Genomic DNA, 21,857 nt, shown 5'->3' on the forward strand with positions numbered 1-21,857 from the left:
ATCCCTTTACAAGTTTAAAGCCCAAATCCACTCCAAAAATAACTTACTTTCAATTAGAAGCAGAAAAATCAGACTAACCAATAAAAAAAAGTCTGAGCATAATCGGATAACTAATAAGAAAGTTTTCATTTCTTAATGACATTAAAAACTTTGAAAATCACGAGACAAATTGGCAACTCACTCATGAGTCTGTGACGTCATGTCCTCACTATCCACTAATTATTTTCGTTATATTGATGATATAAATTTCCTATTTTCTCCTTAAGAATCTTATTTCTTCACACCATCATCCAAGTTACATTAATATATGTTTTTGTGTGGATGCCATAATATAGAGTAATTTTTTTCCAGTTAAATCATGAAAAATGTGAATTTTGATAAACCATTTATAAAAAAATCAATAATTATAAAAAATACAATATTCAGAAAAAAGTATAAATTCCTCAAAATTTCATAACAGATTTTGTGAAATGTCATGCACGTGTAGCCCCTCTTTGGTGCCACATAAGTAAAAAGGGATTAACCCCTTTAAAGTATGGCATTAATAGCTATACCTACAGTAGTGATCGATAGGAGAGATTTTGTTGTAACTTTGTGGCGAAAGCAAATTGTTTATATTAGCCAATAGTTCTTGTGAGTGAGTCTTGCCAGAGGTTCCACCTTTTAACCTATAGGGCCTATAGGGTGAAACTTCTCGGAACTTCTTGGACTGCTCCATATTAATTGCTATAGGGGTAGAAAGCTTTTGAGATAAAAGTATATTTCATATTTGTATGTTATCTGTTAATTCTAGTTGTTATCACTTTGCATGACTTTGCTTAGGATATATATTCAATGTCTTATATTGCTGTATAAATGACTCACGGATCAACAGCCACAACCAACTATTACTATTCAGACCCCTTTCCTATAATAATGGTATATTCGATATACCAACATCCAAGATTTTCTTGAGGCATCTTCCTTCTTTCACTATTACGAAGATGGAGAGGAAGCACCCTCGAAACATCAGTCTTCAATAACTTCTGTTTTTCCCTGCCCTTTCAGGTAAGATCCAAAAGTCATTTATTTATATTTGATTATTTCAATGTTCAATAGTTTGTTATACATTATATATGCATCATTACTAGATACTAGATGTGACATATTTAAGTGGATTTAAATGAATATCGTTAATCATGTGACACTATGCGTGTCTCACCAATTTTTTAATTGGAACAGTATGACTAAGCTTACTTTTATACATCTGGAGATAGATTTAATATCATATACCATTATTTTTATATAAATCTCACTCAAGATAAGCAGTTATTTGAATGTTACTAACCATTTTCAATGATTGTTCATGGTCAAGCACTTGTTGCTTAGTATTGTCTAGCAGCGCGTGCACCGAGCGATTTGTATAATTATATCCTTTGGAAATCAGCGCCAAAGTTATAAGTAATGGGCTATTCCAAAACAAACAAACAGTATTACCCTGGTCAAGCAGATAGGTTGGGTTCTCTATCTTGCCGCAGTAATATTGTGCGAACTCTAATGTATGTGATTAAAGACTTTCCTGAACAATATTGTGCAAGACCACCTCTTGAATTGCATACATTGTTTATAAATATGATGTACTAACACAGTTATTATAAAATATCAATATGATAGTTATTAATTAGTTATTAATTATTCTCTAAAGATATACCATGATTTATCATTAAGTATCTAAACTATATTTTATTGATTAAATGCTTCTTTCACTATTACGAAGATGGAGAGGAAGCACCCTCGAAACATCAGTCTTCAATAACTTCTGTTTTTCCCTGCCCTTTCAGATCAGGCTAAAGGTCGTCACCTCATGACACCCCTGTCAACCTGAGACCCTCTGTAATTTGTCAAACTTAGTTTTGTTTTAAGCCATAGAGATAATATCTCAACTTATTGCCATGAAGTTAATGTAATGTAACCAGGAGTTACAGATTCTTGTAAATATATTGTAAATATGCTTTGTATTACTCAATAATAAAGGAACTTATACATTTCCTTTATATTGCCTAGTTCTCTAGTTTATTTTGAGATAGACTAGATTCGTGTTGATTGAGTATGAATGAGTGTGTGTGCTGTAATTGTTTGATATAAACTTGTTTCTGTGGAACCGACAGGTGGGGAACTTAACTAAATTCCGCTGCGCTAGATAAATGAATGATCCTCTCCCCACCCAAGAAAGTCCGGTGCTACAATTGGTAGCAGAGCGAGGTTTTATTTTTGTTAGTATTCATCACTGTAATGTCATATCAATTGTTAAGTAAATTGATCATGCCCAAAGCGGTGATACAATCCTTTCGAATATCTTCTTAATAGACGGTGAGGTGAGAGTAGGTTTTTGAACTTATAGGTATTGTGTGGAAATACCTTAGGAAGGATACATACCATATAGTTTGGGTTTGTTCTGTTTGTTTGTTGTTGGATTTAATCCTTTCTCTGCACCATCAGTTGTTGTTTAAATGGCGGGGTATCAGAACCAGAGGGGGTTGACTCAACTCCTCCAAAGACACCCATCACCCGACAGAAATCTAAAGGTAGGTCACAAGAGATGAACACCCGTCAAGGGTTGACTCAACTCCTCCAAAGACACCCATCACCCGACAGAAATCTAAAGGTAGGTCACAAGAGATGAACACCCGTCAAGAATGTTCATCTGAGCCTCCTGGGAGTGATGACTATGATGATAATCCCTTATTTGTCCCAATTAGCTCTGATAATGGAGAAGATACTACGGTAAACGATTCCGACCCCATTATAGGAAATGCCCCTTCTAACTCCAGTACACGAGTAGTGGCATCGGAAGAACCCGAAGTGCGTCAGTTAGATAATAACCCTTCTGAATATATTTCACAAGTTAGTGGGGATGATAACATGGTTAGCAAAACTGAGGAGATTATGTCTGAGGAAACGGGTACAGTAATCAGGAATGAGGAAGATAAATTTGTTGAGGATAATGATCCGATCAGAAAGGAAACCAAAACTCTAAAGTCACCTGAGAAAGATAAAGGTGAGCATGAGGGTATAGCAGTAGATGAAAACGCACCCTCATTGAGTGAACCACAAGTGAGAAGATCAGCCAGGAATAACAAAGGTGTAGGTCCCAATAAACTTGTCTATCACCATCCTGGTGAACCGCTTAATGCAGATTTTAAGCTTGTCCTTGTCCAGCAAATGCGAGCATTTATGGAAAACCTGTTATGAATATAGAAACAAGTAACTATCTTTGTATGAATAGTGCTCTTGTACGTGTGTTTGATTGTGATATGATTTTACACTGTGATGTATTTGATGTACATCCTATGGTTGAGTCATAATAACCGTGGATATAGTAGGGTTATTTTTGTTACATAATTTACATATTTGTACTTAGATAACCTTCATTTTGCAAGTTTTTGTTGTTGTTCAGAACTTAAGTTAATGGAAGTATTAACTTAGTATGTGTAATGAATTGGCATAACTTAACTAAGTTAGTAAGTTAGGCATGAGGGTTCTCAGAGGAGCTGAGTGGTAGGACTCCATCTGCTCGCATCATGGATGAGACCAGGACCACTGTCAGAGTTCTACCATCGGGGAAGCTATTCTTCGCCAGATATCAGCACTCGGAACAAGATGACACCAGTAGAGAGACATTTTCGCATAGTCGCTGAGATAAAATGCATCGTTGGAACTTGGACGTCAGTCATAATATAATGGGTGATACAGAGACGCATATCAATACTTACATTAATGAACTGCAACATTAACTAGTGTCTGATTATACACACTGTGACTGTAAGTCAGGGACAATAGTCCTGAGCCCATGTACATTGATTTGAATGATTCAAGACGGTCCTACTTTCATGGATCAGGACCTTATATGCATCAAACAGCAGAGACTGCGTCATATGCATCAGAGAAGATGACATACAACAGACTCTTCGGCAACAATGGGATTCTGGGAATCTCAATTCTTCAGTTGCAACTGGCTGTCATACTCGGACCCTAGCTTCAAAGCAAAATAGTATTTAATTGTTTTGCTCATGTCCTTTGTATAAAGGACCCGTGGAGATATATTGTTTCATACTTTGGTTGAATGTTCTGTGGAGCATATGAAAATCATTATGTGCATATATTGTCTATGATCGTTTTTATTTTTCCTCGTGGCGGGATATTTTTTTAAGGGGGGAAGAGTTGTAGCCCCTCTTTGGTGCCACATAAGTAAAAAGGGATTAACCCCTTTAAAGTATGGCATTAATAGCTATACCTACAGTAGTGATCGATAGGAGAGATTTTGTTGTAACTTTGTGGCGAAAGCAAATTGTTTATATTAGCCAATAGTTCTTGTGAGTGAGTCTTGCCAGAGGTTCCACCTTTTAACCTATAGGGCCTATAGGGTGAAACTTCTCGGAACTTCTTGGACTGCTCCATATTAATTGCTATAGGGGTAGAAAGCTTTTGAGATAAAAGTATATTTCATATTTGTATGTTATCTGTTAATTCTAGTTGTTATCACTTTGCATGACTTTGCTTAGGATATATATTCAATGTCTTATATTGCTGTATAAATGACTCACGGATCAACAGCCACAACCAACTATTACTATTCAGACCCCTTTCCTATAATAATGGTATATTCGATATACCAACATCCAAGATTTTCTTGAGGCATCTTCCTTCTTTCACTATTACGAAGATGGAGAGGAAGCACCCTCGAAACATCAGTCTTCAATAACTTCTGTTTTTCCCTGCCCTTTCAGGTAAGATCCAAAAGTCATTTATTTATATTTGATTATTTCAATGTTCAATAGTTTGTTATACATTATATATGCATCATTACTAGATACTAGATGTGACATATTTAAGTGGATTTAAATGAATATCGTTAATCATGTGACACTATGCGTGTCTCACCAATTTTTTAATTGGAACAGTATGACTAAGCTTACTTTTATACATCTGGAGATAGATTTAATATCATATACCATTATTTTTATATAAATCTCACTCAAGATAAGCAGTTATTTGAATGTTACTACCGGTAACCATTTTCAATGATTGTTCATGGTCAAGCACTTGTTGCTTAGTATTGTCTAGCAGCGCGTGCACCGAGCGATTTGTATAATTATATCCTTTGGAAATCAGCGCCAAAGTTATAAGTAATGGGCTATTCCAAAACAAACAAACAGTATTACCCTGGTCAAGCAGATAGGTTGGGTTCTCTATCTTGCCGCAGTAATATTGTGCGAACTCTAATGTATGTGATTAAAGACTTTCCTGAACAATATTGTGCAAGACCACCTCTTGAATTGCATACATTGTTTATAAATATGATGTACTAACACAGTTATTATAAAATATCAATATGATAGTTATTAATTAGTTATTAATTATTCTCTAAAGATATACCATGATTTATCATTAAGTATCTAAACTATATTTTATTGATTAAATGCTTCTTTCACTATTACGAAGATGGAGAGGAAGCACCCTCGAAACATCAGTCTTCAATAACTTCTGTTTTTCCCTGCCCTTTCAGATCAGGCTAAAGGTCGTCACCTCATGACACCCCTGTCAACCTGAGACCCTCTGTAATTTGTCAAACTTAGTTTTGTTTTAAGCCATAGAGATAATATCTCAACTTATTGCCATGAAGTTAATGTAATGTAACCAGGAGTTACAGATTCTTGTAAATATATTGTAAATATGCTTTGTATTACTCAATAATAAAGGAACTTATACATTTCCTTTATATTGCCTAGTTCTCTAGTTTATTTTGAGATAGACTAGATTCGTGTTGATTGAGTATGAATGAGTGTGTGTGCTGTAATTGTTTGATATAAACTTGTTTCTGTGGAACCGACAGGTGGGGAACTTAACTAAATTCCGCTGCGCTAGATAAATGAATGATCCTCTCCCCACCCAAGAAAGTCCGGTGCTACACACGCAATATGATACAAATCATATAACCTGTCAAAGGCATTGGGAAATCAAGTTTTGGGGAATAAAAAGGGAAATTAATGGGATTAAACCATTTAGAGCAATTGATAAAAAGTGAGGACATGACGTCACAAATTGATAACCATCTTGGCAATTTGTGTTGTGATTTTCATTGTTCCATAGTTTTACATATTTTTTCAAAAATTCATAATTTATAAAATTCTTATTAGTTATCCGATTTTGCTCAAACTTTTTTTGATAGGTTTTTCTGATTTTTCTGCTTTTATTGAAAGTAAGTTATTTTTTTCGAGTGGACTTGTCCTTTAAAGAGTGAAGGGAGACTGTAGTCAATAAGTCCTGTGAACTTCCTAACTCGTCATGGCCTACAATATGAAGAGTTTAATTCCAAAAGGAGCTAAATCCACTTTTGATGAAAATCAAGTTATTGATTTTGGAATATTGTTTACTTCAGTACCCATCTTTCAAACAAAGTGTTTACCTAAATTTAGGAAGCAATTATGAAAAAATGCACCTTCTAATATCACTTTTCCTGAGACGCCTGTACTAAATCTGGTAAACAAATGCGTTTCTTTCTCAAGTAACAAAAATGGATTTAGCTCCTTTTGGAATTAAACTCTTCATATACCAACAAGAATTGTTCACCTCAAACAACTTTTTTTTAAAGGGGACTGAGGGCAGAGACTACTAGTCCAACTTCATCTTATCATCAATCACAGTGAGCTAAGGAATGTGTTAAATAAACAGTCCAATCATGCATTCATTCATACAGCTAAGACCTGTCATTAGTCAAACTCCAGCCAGCCAGGCTGCTTGGCTAGTGAGCTAGCTAACTGACTGCATGTATACAACAAGCACACCTCAGCTTGCGCTTGGTCCTTCAGATGAAAGCTAAAACTGCACAAATTTGAACTGAAATCATGAACAGTAGCTGTGTAGGATAAATGATTATTACTTCCTAGTCTGCATGTAAAAAGAACTTTTGAAATACCTAAAACAGAGATTACAAACCTGGGAACAGCTAGGTTTAAGTGCATTATGGCTGAAGACTGGTCTGGCCACCGTTTCAACTCAAACCTCAGAACACCTCAGCTAAACCCTCATTTAGATGAGAAATAGAATACAATGTTGTGTACAAAGAGCCATACATGATACAGCCTCCAAAAAAAAGGTCATTACATTTCCTTGTCTGAATGTAGTACAGCAGCCAAGCATCATCCAATAAAACAGAGATTTGATCACTGTTTTGGATAATTTAAAAAAAAATAAACAATCAGCTCGAGTCCATCTCCTTTGCAAGAGTCATATCACAGGAAAATATGATACTGGAATTAAACTGGATGGGTGTAGCATATGCTGATATTATGACCAGCAAGCATTAATGGACATCCCCCGAACTATGTGTTTTAATCAGCTCTTCCTTTAATTCATGAGTTAATATTTTCCTGTGTTTGTTAATACTTTCCTGGGTGTATATTATACAATGATTAATTTACAATTTATTCTCTGATTGTTTCTGTACACAAATTTGGTATGATTTCCTCTTGTGAAATTGCTGTCAAGCTACAGGCTGTTGATAACCATGTACATGTATACAACCACACCTCATCTCAAGCACATACAGCACTGGAGTCTCAACTGATCAAGGCCTGTACTGGCTGCCTGGCTGGCTGGCCTGCTGGCTTGGATAGCCTCTCACTTCACACCCCCACCATCACGATGCAGCAGCCAAGGCCAGCTAAGCCATCCAAAATCTATCAAAATTTCTGTTATACACAGGTGGAGGAGGAGTAGAATGGCACTAGAATGTGACAAACACCCTTCCTACCCTCAGCTCAGAGCAGTGCCCTTTGGTAAGGCATTCCTAATTACCAGGTCCTTCAGAGAGGACCTAAAGTCATCGGTCCTTTGGTTTCTTACTAACAAGCATTTATGCTTCCTTGGCAGTCAGGTAAAAATAACCACCACTATTACTACTACTATACTACTAGGACTGCTAATGGAATATACATTTCTGAGATGGTAGAAAATGAAAAATTAGCAACGATCAGGTCTTCAATTTTACAAAATTATCTCTTCCTAATTGATGACTTGCAACTTTTAATCACAACAACTAAAACCTAATATTTGTTTGTTGCACGTACACTGCTGAGGTTCACAAAGCTATAGGGTCACTTGAACAGTGACATATAGCCAACATCTTTCTCTCACAACACAGTACGTACACAGGTTAGACTTGTGAGACATCTCCTGAAGATGACAGATTGGCAACGATTATAGATGATAATCAAGATTGATTCTTTTAGGCCTCTTTTCATCAGCTTGAGATTGCCAAATAGCCTGCTATTTCTGATTTGGGTAATAATCCCGAAATAATCTAGAAGTTACAAATCGAAACTTGAAACTTGAGCTCGAGAAATTAGCTCGAGATTGATATTTTGCTCAGCGTTTGCACATATAGTACGAGTCTTCGGGCTGGTGAAGATGCACCGGACAAATAGCAGGATATTTTGCCAAATAGTGGGATATTTTGCAAACTAGCCCAAGATATCAATCTTGGTATGATTATCTTGACCAAATATCCCACTAATTACAACTTCAAGCTGATGAAGACGCCAATTAACTGGATACTTTGCGATCTGGATAGTTCAAATATCGAGATATTTGGCAATCTCGAGCTGATGGGGACAGGCCTATAGAGTCAATCATCTTGCTTGAGAACTTGCCACCATTGGCGCTTACATGTCCAATAGCTACTAAATAAAAAGGGTAGTCCTACCTTCATAACGTCTTGCTTTGAAGGGGAGCTAACGGAACCACAGAATCACAAGGATGAAAGTCTGAATGAGAGTACATAAATGATTAAAAAACAAAGTTATGAATCGTGTAAAAGCTGAGACAATGGTAATTTTTTAATTGGTGAAGACTGAGTTGGGTAATGTCACTGTGATTAGTATAGTTGAAAACTCTCCTGCTCTTGCTCCTATTGAACTTGAATTGAATTGAATTGAATATGATTATTTTATTCCACACTACTTTCCATTTACACATAATTTTTTTTAAATATTTTATAGTGATGACTTTTGTTTTTATTATATATACCGGGGTACTTTTTTTTTTTTGGGGGGGGGGGTAGGTAGTTTACCTCAATGTGTGTGAAAAGGGCTTTAGAGAGGAGCATTTAATGGTCAAAGTGGGCTAAATAGGAGGTCAATGACCCCAGGTTGGAATCATATTTCTACAAAATAATCACCATCATGACACAGCCCTTAACTAAAGTTTACTGGTCAACAAAACTGTTACAAATTATAATCAACACACAATTACAAACAACGCTGAACTTATGTGGGAAAGAACTACCTGTATATATCACATCTCGAATGTGTCCTAAACTTAAATCTGATTAGCAAGGCTTGAACCCCTTGATACAATAACAGGATGAATGTGTAGAGACAATCTTCAGCAAAGCTTACCTATACTATAGAAACTCAGGATCAGCATAACAAAAGAACCCCTCTCTACTCTTTATTGTTATCCCCAATTACGCCCAATTCTCTGCTCGACCACGCAAGCCTGAGTGAAGGCCCAAAAAGCATCACTTGGTGCGCTTCCAGGCCTTGTAAACTTATTCTGGGCACAAACAATTTGTTTTTGCTTTGAGAATGTCCGATAGTGAGATGTAATCGGTGATGTAACAGTTTTGAACAGATACAACTAAGGTAAACATGTGTGGAAATAGTCATTGCACAACATAAAATGTCATGAGGTTATTATGTATATTGTTGTTTTATCATTTTGAATTTGTTTGATATTCAATATGCAATTTTGTATCATGAGTTTATTTATTAAAGAAACAGAAAAGTGCACTTTTAATGCATCATGATTTCACCAGAATTCATGTAGAGACAGATTGGAAGCGGCATAGCTGCAAATCATGAGCACTTACCTCCAAATATATAAATTTACATGTACATATTGTTTATTCATATACAAATGAAAGGTTCTATCAGAACATGCATATTCCATTTCAACATACAATTTACCAGACATTTTCTGAAGTAAGAAAGGGAAATAGGGATAAGTACATGATTAAAAATATTTACGAGGTATAGAAGAGAAGAATGAAAATACCGCTATTTACATGACATTAGTATTCTCAAGTTCAATACAATTGACTACACACAGGTCTTGAATTAGGCTAGCCGGCTCGGAGAGAGAGGGGCTGAATAAGGAGAGGAGGAGCAATTGTACCTGTCAATCAAAATGGCGCAACAATAGGCGCTAAAGTGACATACTAATGGAGGAATGCGAGAAAGCTGGTTGTTAAGTGTCCTGGGCAGTTTGCGCCCGTTGTACTTTGTGGAGTGGTTAACAATAGGCGTGTAAGTAGACTGGTAGTCTAGTACAGGAGAATGGGGGAGAGAGAGGGGAAGAGAGAGAGAGAGGGGGGAAGAGAGAGAGAGAGAGAGAGGGAGGGAGGGAGGGAGAGAGAGAGAGAGAGAGAGAGAGAGAGAGAGAGAGAGAGATGGGGAAGGGGGAGAGGGGGATGGGGAGAGAGGCAGACAGACAGTTAGGAAGATGGAGACAGAGAGACAAAATAAAGAGAGGTAGGGAATATAGTCATAGAGGGAAGAGAGAGAGAGAGGGGGGCAGAAAGAGAAAGAGAGAGAGGGGCAGCTAGAGAAAGAGAGAAAGAGAGAAGAGAGAGAGAGAGGGGCAGAAGGAGAAAGAGAGAGAGAGAGAGAGAGAGAGAGAGAGAGAGAGGGGACAGCTAGAGAAAAGGAGAGGGAGAGATAGGGGCAGAAAGAGAAAGACAGGAATAGAGAGAGAGAGAGAGAGAGAGAAAGAGATAGGATGGGGAGACAGGAGACAGACAAAGAGAGAGAGAGAGAGAGAGAGAGAGATGGGGAGAAAGACAGGGGCACACATAGAAGACAGCAACAAAAAAAAGTGATCAAGATGTAGAGAAAATAGAAGGAGATAGAGAACAACTCATAGGGATTTAAGTTTGAGAGCGAAATGAGAAAGAGAGAGAGGGAGAAAGAAAAAGAGCTAGAGAGAGGGAAATTTAAGTGGGAGCGTCGCAAAAAGCGTCGGTTTCCAACTGTGCCTCGTCACCTCAGAATTGTTGTAGGGAGCCCAACATGTTTACATGCTCTTTCCATGGAGTGTCAAGGAGATTAGGACGAGGTGCAGAGGGACACAAATATTTTCGGGATTTCAAAACGTTTTTTCCCACTTCCAACTCACGTCATGGCGCTAAATCAAAACACTGGACAAAAATAGATTTTTATGGATCGCGTACATCTTTTATATTTTTCATTTTCCCCTTTTTTTGACCTAGGAAAAGTAAATTTATAAGGAGTCTCAATTGAACAGTAGTGTTAGAGCCATCGAGTTCTGAAAAACACTGTAGGAACTCCACTCCAGGAAGTGCCAAACAAACACACGAAAGAAGCATGAGGGAAAAAGCAAGACATACACAGAAATCACCGTTGACACTTCCCTTTAAATGCAGCAAATCCAAATAGAACTCAAGTAAATTAAGGAGTTATAAATTAACTCCTTGAGTAAACTAGAGAGCTCTCTAGTTTAAATCAGTTTTTTTTAAAGAGAGATAATAAAGGTGCATCTTTTATGTTAAAACTATCACAAAGGGGATTTTGTTCGATTCTGCAAGTACTTGCATTTATCATTAACTGTGACTACTTGAAAATTAATGTCTTCAATTGTTACATCTTCAAAACAGATCATGATTTTTAAGAAGAAGAAGAGAGAAAAACACCCAGAACTTAAAAAGCTTCCCTCTGTAGTCTGATTCTTCAGCATTAAGTTGCGGCCTTGGCGCATTGATCTGTTTTGTTAAATAGACTGAGCAAAACATGCGCACTGACAACTCCTAGCCAAAGAGGTAATAATATGACTCAAATTATACTTATCTACCTGATTTACCATACATAACACATCCATTGTCACCAGTGACCCCTGGCCCAACCCTCGTTTGAAAGAAACGCCGGGCAGATCAATAATCAAATTGCATCGTGCCGATCAGTCCGCAGACACACACCAAGCGAGATCAATGGTAAGTAATGATTCGGACAAGGAATGCCGATAGTTTGGGATTACTTTCACACTAATCGGTGATCATTCATAGGTATCGAGAGCTCAGTGGTAGGGCAGCGGTCTCATTTATACCGGGAGGTCCTGGGTTCAAACCAGGATAAAGCAGATGCGCTAGTATAGTGCTCTTTGCTAAGGCCATTGCAAAGTTCATGTTGAGCATCCTCGCCTGCTTCCTCTTTTGAGGCCACCTGCTGTTTTTTTAATTTAAAAAAAATGAAACAACATAAAAAAAATACTGCTTAATTGATCTTTATCTGAATTTTCAAAAATACAAAACGTAAATGCTGGCGGCCATCTTGAAAAATAGCCAGACTGTCAGGGAAAATGTACAGACGGCCATTTTGAAGAAGAAGAAGAAGAAAGAAAAAAAAGGGCCTCCTCCTATTTTTCTAAAAGGCAGGATGCTAAACATGTTTGTTTTTTAAATGGCCTATTGCATCAATTCTCAATTACCAAATCCCTCTGATAGGACGTAAAGCTAAAGCTCACCTGGTTGCATATCTACGAGCAGCCAGCCACTCCCTGTATAAACCATCAATCAATCATTTCCATGAAATTTTCTTCCATCATCACTACATCCTATGCCTGAACATTTGGGGTTTTCATTACACCTCAGTCAATGACCCCATTTTCAAAGAAAAACTTGGCCAACACAACTTAAAGATAAAGTTGAACTTTGATCATCCGATTGCATCGTGGAAGAAACTGTGTGCAGGCGATGAGAAAAGGTTGGTCATGCTGATTCACATAAATATTGGTGTCAGTTTTTGGAATCATCACGATCATTTGATAAGTAATTGGCTCAGTCTTGTTAAGAGTTACATACACAGAAATATTAAGATGGGACTACACAAACTTGTGGCATGAAAGTGTGGTCCTCAACCTTTAGCCGTTTGTTTCTTGTCACATTAGGCATGTAGGAGGGCATTTGAAGAGCCATGCTTTTCAGAGAATATTTTGTTCTCTGACGTTCTTCCACATTTGCATAATAACAATGAAAACACTCACAAATTATTTGTCACCTCTCCCTAGAACTCAACCTTCTCTTTAAGTTAAGCTGTTAGTTGTCATATTTCTAACATGGAGGGCGCTTGAAGAGCCGTCCTCTTCAGGGGACATGTTTTCTATGATCTCCTTCCATACTAGCATAAAAAAGAATGAAAGAGCTCACAAAATTATTTCTCATCTTTCTCAGAACTCAACCTTCTCTTTAATTGGTCTAAAGCCAAGATGATTTGGAAGGAATAATGAGTTTGAGGTTTGCCGAGCAGATTAGTGACTAATCTCTTTGATCAGGTAAAACATACAAAAGAGGATAGATACAATGGAAGAGGGAGGAGAAGGGAGGCTTAATACCCTTTGTGGTTTCGCTTTGCCATTAGGGCTATCTTTATTTAGACCGATGGCATTTTACAACCACAGGTAGGGAACCTACAGGCAGGTTGCCCACTCCTTTGGTTACAGGTAATGCTATGATGGTAAATCACCAATCGTACAATTATCACAGCAAAGGGTATTCCTTAATTTTCCCTTTTTCTTCATTGCACTTGACCAAGGGACTGTGTATGCAACTCCATATATTCATATTTTCCTTTAATTAATTCTCAAATTACATGGAACTTGACCTTTCTTTTCAATAGTTAATCACTTATATTATATAATTAGACTAATCAGCCATGAAGTAACAGCAGTAATTGGATACATAGGTTGATTTACTAAAAAGCATGACTTAAAAATAGGTATATAATTAACTTTAATAGCAAAATATATCATGTACATACAATTAGTCCCTATTTTCACGAAGTGACGGTAGTGAATGAAAATCGCATACAATTTGCGTGCAGATTTTCCTCACTACCGTCACTTTGTGAAAACAGGAACGAATTGTCCTAAAATGTACAATTGTGTGTATATATATTTTGCTAAGTTAATTATTTTTTCAGTCATGTTTTTTTTTTTTTTTGGGGGGGGGGTTGGGGGGTAAATCAACCTATGTAACCAATTACTGCATTTACTTCATGGATGATTAGTCTAATTATATAATATGGACTGGCCTTGAGGGAGATACCACATTATATACATTTCCCAAACTAGACTCATATTGCCCTCAGTCAAAGACGAGGGCAATATGGGTCTTGTGAGGGCAATATATGTGGTATCTCCCAAAATTTAAGCCAGTCAATATTGTTATTGTTATTCAGATCAGACATCTAGAGCAATTACATAAATTAACCATGACAATCGCATAGAACTGAAAAAACTTTGTAAAATCAGCACTGTGCATCCAGTGCTTGACAACATTTTGATACACTGCAAACAGTGTGCCTAATTTGGTGTGATTATTACCTCACAATAGAGTGTGCGCAAAGTGCGCAGGTCTCGTACACACGATAGATGCGAAATGAAAATGACAAAATATGGCGCAGTGAATATGAGAAAATGCTTTTTTAACACGTAAAGTCCATAGGCTTTTTCATGAAGGGGTTATATTGTCTTATATTTACTGATTAGCCCTTTTAGGATTACAAACGAGTGTAATATGATAATGTAAAACCACTGCTCGGATGTCTGATACAGGTAAAAATAATGATTATCCCATAGCTAATGTCATTTTGGAGGTTACAGTTTCAGTAGAGATACCTTTTTATTCATGTTGATAAAGCTCAAACTAAAGAGTATGGTAAGTAGGAATTGGTCACAAAAGACAACATTGCATCACAAGCGCAATAAATTTGTCCAGTCAGACATAAAGCCAAACTAAAGAGTAAGTGGGAACTGGTCACAATAGAGAACATTCCATTACAAACGCAATAAATTTGTCTAGCCAGACAGATAAACCTTCTAGCTTTATTTCTTGGTATCCCTACTCAAAATAAAGTAGTCCAAAACTAGTTTTGAAAATAGTGAAAAAAGCACAGAACTTTTTTAGGGGCTACTATTCTAGAATCTAGAGCTATATTTTTTTTTTTATACTCTACTATTGTAGAGCTAAACATGCATAGGTCACCCTACACTATAGGCTACCCTAAATTATTTCATCTCAGATATATATACTTATATATTTTTATCTATTATTTGTTCCAAATCCTTAGCCTAAAAATATCTTTTTGTCCATTTTCCATACCCTTTTGAATGAATACATGAGAAAATAGAACAAAATATTCAAGTTTTCTGGAAATACCATACAAATATAGAGAAAATAGCAACAACAAAACAAAATGATGAGCATGTGAAAAAATAACCTTATATCTTAAAACACTAAAGGAACACTTATCACCCTCCCCCAATAATTAAGAGACAGAGAAAGAGAAAGAGAGAGAGAGAGAGAGAGAGAGTGAAACAAACGAAAAGGAAGAGGAAATGGCAGAGAGAATTAGGTGGTGGTATGCAGATTGGTTATTATGGTACATCTATACGATAGTGAAAACTGAAAGAGACAGAGAGAGAAGAAGAAAGGTGGAGAGAGGAGAAAGAGAAAGGGAGAAATTTTTGAAGGAAGCCTTAGCAATAGTATATCAAACCACAAGAGGCCGTTCGTTGCCCGGCCCCAAAGGATCCAAGTAAAACAATCTTTGCCAAGGCCCCCCCCCCCTAATGTTCAATGAAACTCACTCCCTACAATCAATCTTCTTCAGTCTTGTCTCGAAACCTTAGCCAGAGCGGGGAGATGGGAGTCTCCCTGGCCAGAGAGAGAGAGAGAGAGAGAGAGAGAGAGAGAAAGGAGGCAATGCAGGGATCGACGCCCTGGGCTTGGGCAAGGAGTTTAACAGTTAGTTGCCCTTTCGGTGGCTAGGCCATGAAGGTTTTTACAGAATGGCAACTCACCTGGATGCCATGAATGATCAGCAGGTTTGTTTGAAGGAATACAACCTTCAATATTCCAAAGGTATATTAACAACTGAAAATAATATCATTTTATGGCAACTGAAGAACACAACTGTAAAAAAATACAGACTATACTTAATGAAAATATTAAGTAAGACACTTACTCAGATCAAGGGATAACTCCTTACCCGTACTCAGATCATAATGGTAGGTTTGCTCACACACCCAGTGAATACCCCACAGAACTCAGCCTGCGCTAAACTGGATTTGACTTTCGGTGTGTTTTTATTCTATAGAAGTCGTAGTAACACTTTAATTTTGTTTGCAGGAACTCAGGTTTTAAAGAAAAACATTCTTAGTGACAAGAATGTTGTATTTCAAGCTAATTCCTATTGGCAATTAGACAAATTTGAGGGTTTCCTAGCGGACAACCGTACCTGAACGTTATTCATATGACACACACCAAATAAAAGTAACAATGGTATCTTTGATGTTTCAGAGATAACATTAAGTATGGTAACTTTCATTTCAATGAAGTGAAAATATATCAATAGTGATACTTGAACATTCATGGAAAAGTAAAGTTTATATTCATTCAATGAAATAATTAATGGTGATTCACCAATCAAATCAAATCAATCATACAATGCTATTAATATTCCTTTCCTTTTGTCACATTTCTCATACAAAAAACCTGTTGCTGGGATCAGGGCACTGATGAAACCAAATTTTTGCCAAAATGGTTCTAGAAGCTGATTTTTCTTCTTTTTTTTTGGGGGGGGGGGGGGTGGGCAAACAAAAAATGGGAAAGGCAGGGAGAGGAGGGGGAGCTAAATGAAGGGCTACAAGGTCATCTAGATCTCCCCCAAGTTTCATACCCCACCTAGTCAAAATTACCCTGTCGTTAAGAGAGCAGCACTGACCATATTATTGTCACTTTTAGCTATTTTCTTTATACTTGTTTGATATTTCTGATAAAACCAGACTATTCTTATTCTATTTTCATAAAGAAAAAAAAAATTGAAAAAAAAATACCAAACAAATATTTTTAGGCTAAGAATTTGGAACAAAAAAAGTTGGAAAATATATTCACAGTTAAAGAAAAAAACAGAAAGCATATTTTCTGCTCTTTTTTTCCACAATATTTCAACAACTTTTAGACTATTGTTTTTTACTAAGGACATCTCTCCCTAACACTACCCGATTTAACTGTTGTTTCTGGGAAGGGTGATGGGAGGGAGGGGGAGAGAGGGGGAGGGGGGAGAGGGGGGGGGTAGAGGGAGAGAGAGGGGGAGGGGGGGTCGAGATTGGGGTCTATGAACACACACCTCCTGCTATCATTATAATTCGAGTCCATGTCTCCACGGTCAGATACTCCTTTCAAGTAAAAGAAGCTCACTTTGCTTTCATTAGTGACAGAGCAGAGAATATCAATACATCAATTCCGGTGAAAAGTTTGGGGCGAGCGAGCTAGTGCCGGAGAGGACCGATACAGGGCTGATATAGATACACCCGCAGAGCAGACGAAAGATATTAAGTTATTTAAAGCTCTTCTCCGTAGACGTCCCTTGCTCAATGCTCAAAGAGACCAGCTGGATGAAAACCATGATGTTTCTTTCGTCCTTTCCAAAGGAATTATTTCAACTTGACCTGGCTCGTAATGGGCTCAAAGCCACCAGAAATCTTGAGCAATAAATCATCATTATTTCCATCCTATCACACCTTTCCCCTCCATTCAATACATCAATCCTGCAAGGGTTCCTACCAGTTTAGCCTCTGTAGTCATGGTAACCTCCACAAAAACTACGTTAGTGTAATTTTGCAGAAATATATCAATGAGCAAGTGAGCCTAAAAGACTGCTTACTAACATATTTACATTTCACTCCATACTTTTTAAACAAAGATTGTTCTTGATAATTATTTTTAAGCTTAACTTGTGTTTGCCTGACATAACAACACATGATGTATACAGACAGGATTCCAAGTATTGTAGGTCATTTATCAATAACAGGTTAATGGAATAACTCATCACTAGGTCTCCAGGAAAGAAATATCCATAATTCTGAACATTTTAGTAAACCAGTCATATCCTTGTAACAGATCACAAAATGTTTTTTTTTAATACACTTATTGTCAATAGAAGGTCCTTGTTGTTTAAGAAAAGATTTATGTTGATCTATCTAATTTGATTGTAGCACACTGTTCTTCATATATTTGTGTATCACAGTATCAGACTCTACATTTTCTTTGACTTTGTGTACATCATTCCTACCATTGTTATCTATTTGTTTGTATTTTTATTTTTATTTAAAATCCAAACTCCAAGTTTTTATTGCAATAAAGAAAAAAAAAATAATGTTGTAAATTTTTAGATTAAATCATAACAACCTTTATACATCAGCTTCAGAGAGCCAGAAAGATGTTAGTATATATATTATTTTTTTTAACTCGACAGATATATAACTAAACCTGCTACATAATTGGTACGTGTTGTGTTTTTGGGGGAAGTATGTGGCACTTGAAATGAATGTAGGCTAATTGTATTTAATGATTGGAAAGAGATACGTGACAATTAAATACCATGACTGAACGGACTGCCAACTTGGTAAACAATGTAGCCTTGTGGAAATTAATGAATATCAAATTTGAGGAAGTAGACAAAATATGCTATTACACTACTTACACTATTGGAAGACCATCAATAACAAATTTGTACTGACTGCTTCATAAACTATCAAAACTGATATGATAATCTAACATGTTAGAATAAATGGATGTCAAGTGGATTAAGTACATCACAATGAAATCAAAATGATACTTTAAACAAAAAGAGGAAAAAATAGGTGTGTAAAATAGAATAATGAAAGAAAATGAAATAATTGTATACCTTTAAGTGCCAAAAAAAAAGACAGAAGTCCTATCGGAGAGTTTGCTTCTCAATGCTTCTCTTATAATTTAGACGTTTGGATCAATACCGGTTGTGTGACAGCGACGCTGGCGGTGAAAGGCGATGCCGGGCGGTGCGGCACGCTGGGGGAATAAGAGCGGTTTTCGCTCCCCGTGACAGATGAATAATCACGAATCGCATTATGCCCTTCATTACTGGGAAAACACAGACCGGCCTGGGCAGAGTGCTTTTAAACAGAGGCTTCAATTATCCAATGTATGTGCTTGTAAAGCTGAGAGGTAATTGCTACTCTTGGATGTATTAGCTGAGTGTTGGAGGTGGAAGGGGAATCGAAGGAAGGGGCGGGGGAGGGGGGGTAGAAACAACTGTGAGGGGGGCAAGGATGGGCAAGGATGGAGTGGATGGATGGGGGAAATGGCGGGGAGTAAGAAAGACCAGATACAAAAAGAAACCAAAAAAAAAGACAATATCTAATAATTGCATATAAAAGAATTACCAAAGAGAGATTGGGCAAGGTAGTCAAATGTCTCTCCTCTGTTACACATGTACAAGGATCAGTGAAAAATTAATTTTAAAAAATTTAAGAGTGCAAGAAATCCAAGAAATAAATTAGAAATTCAAAGCAAGCAACAAGGAGGAAAGCGGAGAAAAAATTATTATGAAAAAAATAACTTGGGTTATGAAGACATATAATCAATAATTTCTTTCTGCATTTTAAAGTTTAAACAGGTATCAGGTTACTTGAAAAATTTCATATGTTTACCCAATTATTACAATTTGTTCAGAGCATACCTGATTTATTGTTTATCACATTAGTGCAATAACACATACTGGTGTAGGTTTTGAGAAATCGTTTAAGAATTAATCATAATTAGCTAATATCACAACTGCAGTTATCATTATTTTCTTTCATTAGGAGATGCGAGATGGAGGAGGATCAAGAGAGGGTCTAGGGATGACTATAGGGGTTCTCCCTGGTATGTCAGCATCTCCATCAACAAGATTAATCCCCACATCACCGGGATCAGACAGAAACCCAACAAAATATGTCCCCGGAAGTGTGATGGTATGCCATCAAGATGTCTTTCTCCTTCTCCCCCTTCCCTCCTCTCTCTATCAGCCTCTCTCCCTCTACTCTTTTTTCTCTCTTTCCCTCTCTCTCTCTCTCTCTCTCTCTCATTCTCTCATTCTTCTCTCTCTCTCTCATTCTCTCTCTCTCTCTTGCCCCCTCTCTCTCTAGATCTCTCCCGTCTCTCTTTCTTTCTCTCTCTCTCTCTTTCTCTCTCTCTCTTTCTTTCTCCCTCTTTCTCCTTTGTATGGCTTTCTCTCTATGGCTTTCTCTCTCTCTCTTTCTCTCACTCTTTCTTTCTCTCTCTCTTTCTTTCTCTCTCTTTCTCCTTTGTATGGCTTTCTCTCTTTGACTTTTTAACTTCCTTACTATTTCATCAGTCGTCCTTTCTCCTATGGACTATCATTATACCAGTAATCATCTCACCTGAGCTGGACTAATATTAACTTGTACCATTTCATATACCCTCCTACCACTAAACGTCTTCCTGGCTCTAAAAAGACCATAGCAACAGTTTGGCACCAGAAAGGCATTGACTCCTATCACTAAGTACAGAGGGTAAGTTCAGGTAACGTCCTTCTGGCTTTCAAAAGATGTTAAACCCCACCTGCCAATCACTCAATCATTATGTCCTCCCATTGGAATCTGTTAATAGCCCCTCTCTATTAGAGAATGACAGTCAATGAGAATAATGACCATTAAATACCTATCAAGACCAGGATTATACCTGTACACTTTCAATACAAACAATTAGTCTCTAGTAAGTAAGATATCAGACTTTTCTTTCAAAAAGCCTAGATTATCATGCACAGTAGACTTAACACAGTAGACTTATTTATTTTCACCTTAAATTAAGAGTTTGCACCTTAATCAAGCAGTCTGGAAATTTATCTGAACACATCATCATTTGTGTGAAATATAAATGAGATACCACTTTAAAAATCTCCATTTAGTCAAAATATGGTTGCTTAGTTGCCTTGTTATTTAAAATATCTGTAATCCAGAAAATATTAATTTTTGTATCCATTGGATACATGCTAATGTCACATAAACAATAACACATACAAAATTATAAATTGTAATAAATGCAAATATTGTTTTGTTTGTTTGTTTGTTTGTTTGTTTGTTTTACCTGATTGCAGGTGCTTGTAAGCATGCAGTTATGTTGTAAGTGAGCAACCAGGAAACTGACGGCGTTAATTACTCTCTGAGGGACTTGGTAGTGAGGATGAATGCCTTACAAAAGGGCACAAGCACATTGACTGGGTTTTGAACCCGGGACCTCCCTGTTACAAGACCACTGCTCTACCACTGAGCCATAGCATCTCAAAATGCATAGTTTAGCAAAGGTAGTGGAATATACAGATCTATGACTGAAAGTCGTCAGCTGAAAACCAGAAGTGTGTTATTAACCTCTATAACAAAATGTAAGGTTGTTGTTTTTTTTTTTGGGGGGGGGGGGCCTTTTCCTTGCCATTAAATTTTGCTAAGTGGCCCAAGTCTAACAGCTACTATTAAAATCATAACACTTCTAAGCCATGATCATTCCATAATGCAATCTCCCTGTTTGTTCTCTCTCTCTCTCTCTCTAACTGTCCTATATTGAACCTGCCATACCCTGTCAATCAATCTATCAATCACTGCCCAGGACCCCATGCCTGTCTCAATTAAGTCATTACAGCACAATGAGATTAATGACACTTAACACCTCATTGACACTTAAACACCTACTTAACTACCTCACAATACAAACACACACTACACCAGCACACAACTGCACCAGCATTATTCTCACATGTACTTGACTTAGCAAGAATACACACACACACTCTGTAGTGTACATGACTATTTGCAGCTACACACAAACTTCTTGGTATACCAATGCCAGTTTATTGTTGAGTAGCATTTTGAACAGGGTGGAACTGCAATATCTTCTTACAGCTAACTGTATTATCTGAACTTTGTAT

The 21,857-nt window shown here is 37.0% G+C and overlaps 3 long non-coding RNA genes across 3 annotated transcripts; all 3 read left to right on the plus strand.

The window, feature by feature from the left end:
* The first annotated feature begins 474 nt into the window (after positions 1–474).
* On the plus strand, positions 475–2,033 carry LOC115920193. The gene is made up of 2 exons (XR_004062238.1): positions 475–1,047; positions 1,821–2,033. It is a non-coding gene; the product is annotated as an uncharacterized LOC115920193 (long non-coding RNA).
* A 568-nt stretch (positions 2,034–2,601) lies between these two features.
* On the plus strand, positions 2,602–5,758 carry LOC115920195. The gene is made up of 2 exons (XR_004062239.1): positions 2,602–4,766; positions 5,546–5,758. It is a non-coding gene; the product is annotated as an uncharacterized LOC115920195 (long non-coding RNA).
* Positions 5,759–18,631: 12,873 nt separating this feature from the next.
* Positions 18,632–21,334, plus strand: LOC115920281. Its single transcript, XR_004062284.1, has 3 exons — positions 18,632–19,099; positions 19,738–19,887; positions 21,033–21,334. It is a non-coding gene; the product is annotated as an uncharacterized LOC115920281 (long non-coding RNA).
* The last annotated feature ends 523 nt before the right edge of the window (positions 21,335–21,857 follow it).

The sequence above is a fragment of the Strongylocentrotus purpuratus genome, unplaced genomic scaffold, assembly GCF_000002235.5.
Source record: "Strongylocentrotus purpuratus isolate Spur 01 unplaced genomic scaffold, Spur_5.0 spur5_contig_867, whole genome shotgun sequence".
NCBI classification, from domain to species: Eukaryota; Metazoa; Echinodermata; class Echinoidea; order Camarodonta; family Strongylocentrotidae; genus Strongylocentrotus; species Strongylocentrotus purpuratus.